General features: G+C 43.4%; 1 protein-coding gene across 2 annotated transcripts in view; it reads right to left on the bottom strand.

The window, feature by feature from the left end:
- LIN28B (lin-28 homolog B) overlaps positions 1–8639 on the bottom strand; it is a 98404-nt gene extending 89765 nt beyond the window's left edge. The window contains exon 1 of one of the 2 annotated variants that reach the window (XM_064649879.1): positions 8365–8639. The gene's annotated coding sequence lies outside the window, so the exon portion shown is untranslated. The remainder of the gene's footprint in view (positions 1–8364) is intronic. The other variant, XM_064649880.1, reaches the window with a different exon arrangement.
- Positions 8640–10360: the final 1721 nt, after the last annotated feature.

The raw sequence follows: 10360 nt of genomic DNA on the forward strand, positions 1-10360 counted from the left end.
AGCAGAAAACAGCACAAGTTCAAGTAATTCTTGTTTCCAGTACTGCCATTTCATAACACATTTGTAAGCATCACATGTTTTAGAGGGTCAAAAACATATAACAGATTATTAATCAGAAAAAAATGTAATTTTTTTATAGTTATTACAAAAAGCTTCCTGATACGATGCCCAAAACTTGACTTAAAGGATATTAGTGTAGAAAAGCCTGGGCATTTCAATTCTGTAAACTCATTTAAACAGATAATTTAAACGAGAAACTATTTTGGCATGTATTGTGCTGCATCCTACTGAAAGAGGTAAATTCCATTTAAATGGAATCAGGTTTGGGCTCTGAAATGGCTCATGGTGAACTCTCTCCTGTGCCTCCTTATGCTGTACAAACCACAAAAATATTTTTGCATTTTAGTTCTGAAACTATCTCAGCATTTACATGAACTTTGTAACTGCAAATAAGTAAATAAATGCTGGTTAGAAATTTTGTACTAGATAGCAATGTGTTTTTAGAGAAAAAGTCCCTTCCTTTGAAAGCAACCCTTATTATAACTAGGCATTGATACCATGTGGAAGGATACTATAACAGTAGGCACAAAAATAATGCAACAGAACACCATATGGAAATATTGCTGGCTAGGAAATGGAATGAAAAGTGCAGTATGGGTTAAAGGCACACTGACAAACACCCAACAAAGGTAATCACCTTCCCTTACAGGTAGCGCACTCTGTAATTCAGCTTACTGAACAACTTATGTAGTGTATTTTTTGTCAACTTATTGGTCAGTAAAAAATAACAGCAAGTTTATATATATAAAAAAAGAATTCTCTTAGCTATGGATAGTTTTGAATTCATTAGCTTAAGTGAGTTTGCTGCCAAAGGATTTAGAAATACAATTCGCTTGGAAGAAAGTAAGGCAGGCATATATAGTTACTCCATTTAAGTAAGTTATATACTTTTCTCTAAAAGTAAGTTGAAAAAAAAATTCAGATGTTAAGCCTGTTTCTTTCACAGTCAGGGGTAGCCAGGAGAGTGATTTCTTCCACAGAGTAAAGCCAGCAGTATTTTTTTAAGGAATGCTGGATAATGTAAGTATGATCAGAGCACAGGAAAACTAGAAAACAAAACCACCAATACTATATTTTATATCGAACAAGTGAAGGAATAGGGGAAAACATTCCAATGTTAAAAGGATCTCTTTTAGTTAAATCATCAGGAATGAAGACTTAAATGGATGAATGCTGCAAAGCGCATACACAAAATTTTAAAACTCTTTGTACAGAACCCAAGCATAGAGCATAAAACATCAGCTTTTAAAATACATACACACACATACTAGTCAGATAAAATTAATCTTACTCTGATTTACAGTTCTTGACTGCTAGTAGAAGCACTATGCACACAGTATTTTGATTTCAAACACCACAGCTGAGTGTAGTCTTACACTCTGAATTAACTTGTTTTACATGGATTCCTCAGTGTGCAGTTCTAAATAATGGATGTCTTGCTGAGATGGTTTTATTGTATAGACTCTTTTTTCCCCTTTTCATTTAATTCAGTAAAATATAGTTAGTTTGAAATGCATAAATAAGAAAAATTAAGATTTCCTGACAATGTATACTCAAGTAGTATCAATGTCCTTATATAATTACGGGGGGGGGGAAAGTTGAAAGCTCTCACAATTTTCTTCTTAGTCTAGCCATAATTTACTTTGCTGTTCTTCCATACTTCTGGTTTTATACCATTCCTTTATTTTTCTAGCAAGTGAAGATGAAAGCAAGTGTCTACAAGATGACAAAATATTTAAATAATGCTGACTTAAGAAAATTAATTTAACAACTAGCAAATTAAAATTTAGTCTTTCTTTGGTAAGTTTACCCACTTTTGTCACTGGATTGAAGGAAGATAATTACAGCTTCAAGTAAATAAAACAGCTAGGCAATAGCCCAGGTATGATTTTTTTCCCTATATAGTCTGTGGATATCTTAGTTTTTAAGAAATGAAGTACACATTTTTGTAGACCAAACATCCAGTTATGCACCTTCTAACTATGTGTAAGAATGTCATTTGACTGAGAACAGGAACGAGGAAAGGTAAAATGTGCTTCCACCACTGTCATGAATCTGATTCTTTTGGCAATTAAAAAGGAGTTATAAACTCCACCATATCTGAATGTGAGCTAATGAAAGCCTGACAACTATAGGGTCAGAGCTTCTCCTCAAAATTAAATGCTATTATTATATTGACAATTGCTTTAGCATTAAAAACTATTTAGGATCTATTTACTTTAAAACTTTAATAATACATAATAAAGGAAAATGCTGAACAAGAATACTTTTGTTTTAAGGATTGAAGTTACTTGTGTATAATTCTCATATTTAGTGTATTTGATTTAGTAAAATCTGCAATTTCTTATAGTCTGCATTTGAATATACATATATTAAACTATCATAACTATTTAATTAAAAACAATGAAAAACAAATGTTTCAAACAATATTTTGTGATTCAAAGATGAATTTTTTAAACACACAATTTAAAAATTAAATACGTTATCCTTGACTACTGTTTTTCTACTTCCTTCATATTTAAAATAATTTGTTCTCAGTTTACTGTTAGCAGGTGCTTGTTGAAATTGCCACACATCGAACTGCTATACAGCAAAGGAAACAAAAAACTACCTTGTGATTTTATTATATGTTTTCAGATGGATTTTTCTTTGTATTTTTATATAAATTAGTATCAGTACCTTGTGACGAAGAAAACTTTAAAAGCCACAATTCTCAAATCATAGATAAAAATATTTTTCAGAACTTGATCATTGATTTATTTTGTAATTGTTTATCCCTGTGAGAAACTAGATATAAAGATTTTATTTCCTCCCTTGATAACTATTTGCAAACAAAACAATGCCAAATGAAGTGCTGAAAAGATATATGTCAAAGGCCAAATTAAGAACGAGACATTATGACAAGTTGAATTAAATACTTAAATCTTCAAAGAAAAATGTGTATTTTTTTCCAATTATCCTGGTTACACTAAATCAAATGCATATTGTTCACATTCAATATAGAGATGTTACATAATCCCCTCAAAAGTGATGGCACTACAAGTTTTATTTTTAAAAATATATTATTATATAATTTTTATTTGCTTTTATAACAACTGAACCGGTTTGTTCAGATCTCTTTTCTGAGATGTTTTACATTAATACTTGTTTTGACGGAATTTACACACCTTTCACATATCTTTTCCTTTGCACTGAATTTTTGTTTTATTTGCATGTGCTATTTACCTACAAAACACAGAATCTTCTTTCTTCATTTTGGTTGGGGGTTTTTTGTCACTGAATTATTACTTGGAGCACTACTGGAGTTTTTTTATCATTTGTAGTTTATAACATGCTTATCAAATACTGATATGGATATTGTCTATTAAAATAATCAAATCAAACATTATAGACATTAAACAGCAGATAAGTGTCTATATTTTAAACACCAATATTCACTTTCTTAGAAGTATGGATAGTACGGGGCACATCAGTCCTGAATGTCATGCCTTCTAATAGTCACTGTTTAAAACAACCAAACAAATAAAGTAACACGATGGTCATTTTTTCATAAACTTTAGTGCAGATAGGTCATTAATTTAAATCAGGAAAAAAAAGTAAACAGCAACATCAGTGATACATAACTAAAATTTCACAATCTCTAAAATAAAAGATGAAAACCTTTAAAATCAATGCACACATCAGTAGCTGAAGTAGGTACAGGAGATACAGAATCTGAAAGCAAAGCAGAAACTTAATGTGTGATACAAAATTATTAGTGAGTTTACAGATTTTAACAGTTGAATTTCTGGGAGTTAGCCTTGGGTGTTGCATTACTACATGTGGTCTAAATATGTATCAAATGTTACCTATAGAATATTTGTTACATACCTTTAGCACATTTATGAAAGCTTCGTTTAGTCTAAATGTGATATTATTAACATTGAATGAATCTCTTCAAATTGTTAAAACACCCTGATTCTTAGACATTGCATATAATAAAATGATAATCACATACATATACGAACTCAACAGTCAGGTTTTAGGTCTGTATAATTACTGCACACTGACACACATAATGATGTAAACTGGAAACAGGACTTGGGGGAAGTAAAATGGTTTGCTAGAAATTGTAAGTATGTGCACAAAGCCAAAATGAATGTACCTGCAGTTTAACTTTATTGAAATTAACAGTATGGATGATCAGGATAGATTTATTTTTTTTTGCTAAAATCACTGACAAAGCAGAAAATGGTTACACACTCCTCTTATTTCTCAAGTACTAATACTAAATACAGATTGCAGATTTTTCGATGTTAACCTAAGAAATGTACTTAAATGCTTAAATTTAAGACAGACTCATTTTTGTATAAGTAACAGTAGCACAAATAATTCCATAATAGAGCTATATTCAAGAAAATAGGGAATTTTGTAAAACTACCTCTCTTTCTCTTTTAAAATTGACTAGTTAAATATTACAGTCCTCACTTTTCTGTATAATTAAGCTTTTGTTCAAGCATGAAAAAACTAGAAACTGATTACTTGAAAATGAGCTGCGTGACCTTTGTCCCGGTTTGTCACCTCTGACCTTTAATTTGAAGACCCTGCATATCAATTCATTCTATTTTTAGAAGCAGAATGTATATTTTTAAAATTGTTATCCTCCCATACAAAACACATCATGTTAGGTTTGCCTTTTTTTTTTTAGCCTCTACTCATCACACCAGAGGAGAATATTTGCTTTTTATTGTGCATTCAAAACACCCAGTGTGCAATTACAGAAAATGAACATTTGTCTCTGCAATGAAAAAAAGCCTTTTTATTTTTATCATATACTAGAGAGGCTGAAGCACATTAATATGAATTTAGAAAAATAATCTATGAGATTGCACACCTTTCTAAATTTAACTGTTTACTCTTAAAGAGAGGAAGAAAGGAGAAAACCTTATGCCTGTGTTTGCATCGCTGCTAAGGGATATCCACTTTTTTCCTGAACTTTCCCTGTATTATTTCATTCTCACTGATGACATGCTGTTTTGATTCGCTTTCAGAATGTCCTTTCATAAACTGAACCTGTGGTTAAAAATAGCAAATGCCAAGTTCCTGTCTAGTTGCTGGTTTCAGCTGCACTTCCATTTCATATAGGTAATGTTACACTTCCCAAGTTGGCTGCAAAAAAAATCTGTGTTGGTGGAAGGGCTCGTGTTCTGAAGGAGAAAGCACTGTAGTATTTGTCATTGATTTTGCTGCCAGCATTCGATACCAGAGCGATACAGTGTATTACATAAAGGCTGCGGGTGAGAGCACTACCCTGCCGTGACCTCCCTGCGCTGAAGCACGCGGAGCCGCCCAGGCGGACACAGGACGGGACGGGACGGCAGTCCGGACTCCGCCGGGAATAACATGGCCGCGAGGTTCAGCACCGCGGACAGCGCCGCGCCGCCGGAGAAGGGGCCGCGCCCGCCGGCCCGGAGGTCACGGCGCTGCATGGCCGGGACCCCTCGGGCCGCACGACCACCCCGCCGAGATTCGCCCGGCGACGCGGGGTGCTCGGCTCCCCGCCGAGGGGAAAATGGTTCCTTTGGAAACTGCCTCTCGCCCCAGCCCCTGCTCGGAGCGACGCGTGCTGCCTCGCCCGTCTGCCCCAGGATTGCGCTGCACACCGCGGGATTCGGCTGCAAGTCAAACAAAACGCTGCCACGGAGTTACAAAACAGGGAAAGAGGGACAAATGGTTTAATGGCTTGGGCTTCAAAATTCGCTTCTGTGCCTGGGGATGCAACGCGAAACGCTGTGTGTGACCTACAACTGTATCCTGCGAATGGCCTAGACTGCAGCTGTTCAGGCCTATGAGGGAGAGCGTTTGGGGTTTCCTTCTTCATTTATTTATCACCATCTTCCCTCTCATGAAATTCTCAGCACACAACAGCTAAAACATTTTGAGATTAAAAAAAAAAAGTTTTGATAAAACTGAGACAGCAGCACATGCCCTTTACAGAATATATTTTAAAATAATCAGTAGAAAATAGTTATTTTTGTCATAAACATACAAGCAGAGTTTCTAGTACAGCTGCATTTTTTTTGCAACTACTGCATGGGACAAACATCATCCATAATCACTATTTCTGCCATTACATACATGATTCATTTGACTACAGCATAGGAAACTTGACTTCCTGGCATATTAATAATTAAGGTCATGATTTAATTCAATATTGATTCTTACTACTCTGTACCAAGGAGAAAAAAGAAATCATAATCCTCTAAACAACCATAGCTTAGCTGCATATCTTATAAGTAATTTTCCAAACAATTTTTTTCAGTTATTATCTCCTCTGAAGCATTAGGGGTTTTTTTGGTGTGTTTTAAAAAATAAATAATTTGTAGTTTTGTAAAGCAAAGCATACAAGTATCAAACTAACAGTAAACATGCACTACTGCATTTCAGTACAATGTTATATCCAGACATCACTAAAACTATACATAACTATATTTAAATGAACTATGTCCAAATTTAGCTGTAATTATTTTCTTAGCATCTGATGACATACTCTGTACTTGCGATTATTAATAGTGTTTCCATGCAAGACGTGAAATTCTAAAACAGGTTATTAGATGGGGGAAAAAAACCCAGCCTTGTGTATGGCCTATTTAAAAAGAACACGAATACCAGTTACATAAGGAAAAAGTGTCAAGTCTGTAAACAAATTGGTGTAGCGTGCACTACTGGTTTGTCCCATCACTGCAAGACAGTCATACATCATTTACTCCTCATCACTAACAAGCTAACAATTTCTAAGAAAGAAACAAGTAAATGAATCAAATCTCTTTAGGTAATATGTCTATCAGATTATAATGGATAATTCCCTCGTGTTAAAGCTAAAGAATATTGAAAATTAACACACAGTTTTCAAATTTATTTAGATACGCCAGATTCATATTTTTGTGCCAGCTTGGGCAAAACATTTGCGTGCATTACTGCTGTTTGCTTATTTTTAGATTAATTTAGTCATTCGCTAGGTGGTTATCTGACCCGCTCTATGGTTTGCTCAGTAATACCACAGCCACATGGAGCTGCCGGCGGTCGTATATGGTCGCTCCCCTTGGAGCGCGGAGCCGGAGGATGCCGCTGCCGTGCCCCCACCAGGGCGGCGAGGGCCCAAAGGGACCCTGCCGCCGCTCCCCCCGGGCGCGCAACCGGACACGGAGGTACGAAGCGTGTTGGAGGCACGTCGGCACTTTATTTGTTCTCCCCCGCGCTGCGTCCCGCACCGTGCCCGGCACCTCAGAACCAGCCACGGGGCTCCGTGTCACAGTCTCCCGGAGAGCCCGCCCGCCCTCGGCCCGGCGGGGCCGCGCTCCCACGCAGTTCCCCGGCGCTGTCCTCGCAGCCCCGGCGGGGGCGGGCAGCGCCCGGCCGCGACCCCGCGCTCCCCGCGGCGCGGCGGGAGCCATCCAAGATGGCGGCATCGCCGCCACTCGCGTTAAACACCCCGCATCGCGCACACGGCGCCGCGCGTGACAAGCGGCCCCCGCCCGCCCCGCCAGTGTTACCGCCGGGCGGCCGAGCCCCGCGCCCTCCGGGGCGCGCCGTCGCCGCCCCATCCTCCGCTCCCCGGCCGCCTCGGGGCGGACGCGCCGCCCGGCGGCTCCCGTCCCGCCGTCCGTCCGCTCTCCTCGCCCGGCCTTCCCTTCCGCCGGGCTGCGGGCGCCCCGCGCCGCTCCTCGCCCGCCCCGCCCGGCCGCGGCGGCTCGCCGGGCGGTCACCGCCATCCGGCGGTGGCTGTCGGCGGGGCGCGGGCCGCCCCCTGGCGTCGGGCTGCCGTAGCGTCCCCGCGGCCGGTCCCTCGGCCCCGGCCGCCGGCGGCTCTCGGCGGGGCGCTACGCCCCGCGCCCCGCTGGGCGTGGGGGGCGGCTTCGTCCCTTCACCATTCCTCTACCGCGGCTGCCGTCGTCGTTCGCGTCTGAGACGCGGCGCGGCCCGGCACCCCCTTTCCCCGTCCCGGCAGCTCGGGCGCTGCCGGCCGGGGGCGGGCCGGGCGGGCTCGGGGGCAGCGCGGCCGGCGGAGGAGGGGGCGCGGCGGCGAAGGGAGAAAGGTGCGAACCCGGAAGTACACCCGCCCCGCCGCCGCCCGCAGGGAACACCCGCGCCCGCACACACAACAATGCGGAGCCGCTCCGCCTCCGCCCAGCCCAACTTTTCCTCCGGCACCGGAGAAACCTGCCGGCCGCCCCCTCCCCGCGGGCGCCTGCCGGCCCCCCGGCAGGTGCGGCGGCGATGGGAGGGCGAGACCCGCGAAGGGGGAGGTGAAGGGGGCTCGCTTACCTCCCGCACGCCATGGTGGCCGGGCTGAGCGGGGCTGCGCCGGCGGCTGCCGCGATGGGGAGGCGAGCGCGGGGGCTGGGGGGACACGCACCCACCGACGGGCGCCCCCGGCGGGGGGCTTTGCCTTCCCGAGCCACTGGGAGGACTGAACGGAGGAGGAGAAAGCGAGCTGAGGCGGCAGAGGCAACCGGTGCTCCCGGCGGGAAGGCGGCGGCGGCAGCAGCAGCCAGCGAGGAGGGGCGGCGGCGGGCAGACACGGCCCCGGCGCTGGCTCACGCCGCCGCAGCCGCCGCGCACCTGCCCCGCCGCCCTCCCCGCGGGCGGGCGGGCGGGCGGGCGGCACCGGCGGCTGCGCGCGGGGGCGCTCCAGGGCAGCGGGAGCCGGCGGGCGGGGCGGGGCGGGGCGGCCGCGCCCCCGGGACCCGCCCGACTGCCCCACCGGGGCCGACACCCGCGGGGGTCGAGGGCCTGTTCCTCTGGGAGCCAGCCCCGGGGGCCCCGCTCACCACATCCAGCCAACCACCTTCTCCCTCAGGCAGCTCCGTGGCTGCGGATCGCGGAGGCCATTTGGCACCTGTGATTGCGCCCGGCTCCGCCGCCTCGAGGACTGGACTCCCCAGCTGTAGCTGCAGGTGTGTCGCTGCTCACCCCAAATCTGCCGCTGGAGGTGGGGCATCAATCCATGTGTGTGGAGGATCTTGCACATCTTCCATGACCTGCTTGTGGTGGGTCTCACAATGTGCAGTCCACGCCCACAAATCAGGTAGGATTCTAGCTGTGAAACTGTCTCATCCAGAGCTTGATGGTTCCCAGTTGTCTTGCACCATGATTGGTTTCCTTCTGCGGCATATGAGACCTTATTAATACCAAAGTTTCATTTTTTCAGCTTATTCTGAGTTACCCGCAAAATACCCCAACGGTGGTTTACATACTGTCATGAACACGATTCACCCACGTGTATATAGGTAATGGTTCTAAAAATAGCAGGGTTAACAAAGGTTGGCTACTTATGGGTCAGTGTTCCACATAATTTTTCCCTGTCCACTCTACATAGGCTTCAGTAGTCACCGCTTCCTACATGCAGTAGCAAAAATGGAGGTGGTTTCTAGCGGTGTGGTTCCTCACCCAGGACCATGTGCTGGGGATTAGCCAACTGGTAAGTCAAGCAGTAGGTAACCAGTGAAGTCACATGTTCTTCCATCTGGTGGGGACACTGATTAGAAGCCTTGTTTTCCTGACTTCTGATTCTCATGGCACTTAGTATATTTGGGTCCTTCATGTTGAATTTGGCTGAAATTGTAAAAAGGGTTCAAAAGTTATTTGAGAGTAGAGAGATGGATAACAAACAGAATTGCATTTTCTGAAGAGAACAAGATAAAAATGCATCATGTGGTAAGGATGGCTTTTGAAGTGCTCATTTCCTACACACTGTTCACTGTTCACTGTGCCCAGTTCACATACAGTTTCCTATCATTAGGCATTACTGTGCTTGCCTTGAACTTGCCATTCTTGGGCTTTCCTTTGTGGATTTAATTTTTGAGGGTACAGAAGGACTTTAAAGAATTTATCAGCACTTTTTGAGTCTCAGGGCCAAGTCAATGCTAAAATACCTCGTGTACATAGCTTTCTAATTTCTTTTTCACAAAAAAAGCTTTACACAGAATTTTAGCCTGTGATTAAAGCAGCTATGGAGCCTCTCATGCTTTCAAATACTGTGCCTTACTTAGCTCAGAAAGGCTTTGTGTTGGACAGAGACATATTTCCAAGGCTTCTGAGAGAAGCCTTCCAATGACTAAATGACACTGTTCCACTTCTTTAGGCATAGTCCTAGAAAGCTACTTCATTCATGTTTCACAGATGAGATTTAAGTACCCACATTTATCTAGAGCTCCTAATGCTTGACTCTATTACCTAAAATTTAGTGCACACTCTGTTTATATATAAATCTACTCCAATATATAACTATATTATCTTAACAAAGCTCAAGATGTATTTT

This window comes from Pseudopipra pipra, chromosome 3 (assembly GCF_036250125.1).
Source record: "Pseudopipra pipra isolate bDixPip1 chromosome 3, bDixPip1.hap1, whole genome shotgun sequence".
NCBI lineage: Eukaryota > Metazoa > Chordata > Aves > Passeriformes > Pipridae > Pseudopipra > Pseudopipra pipra.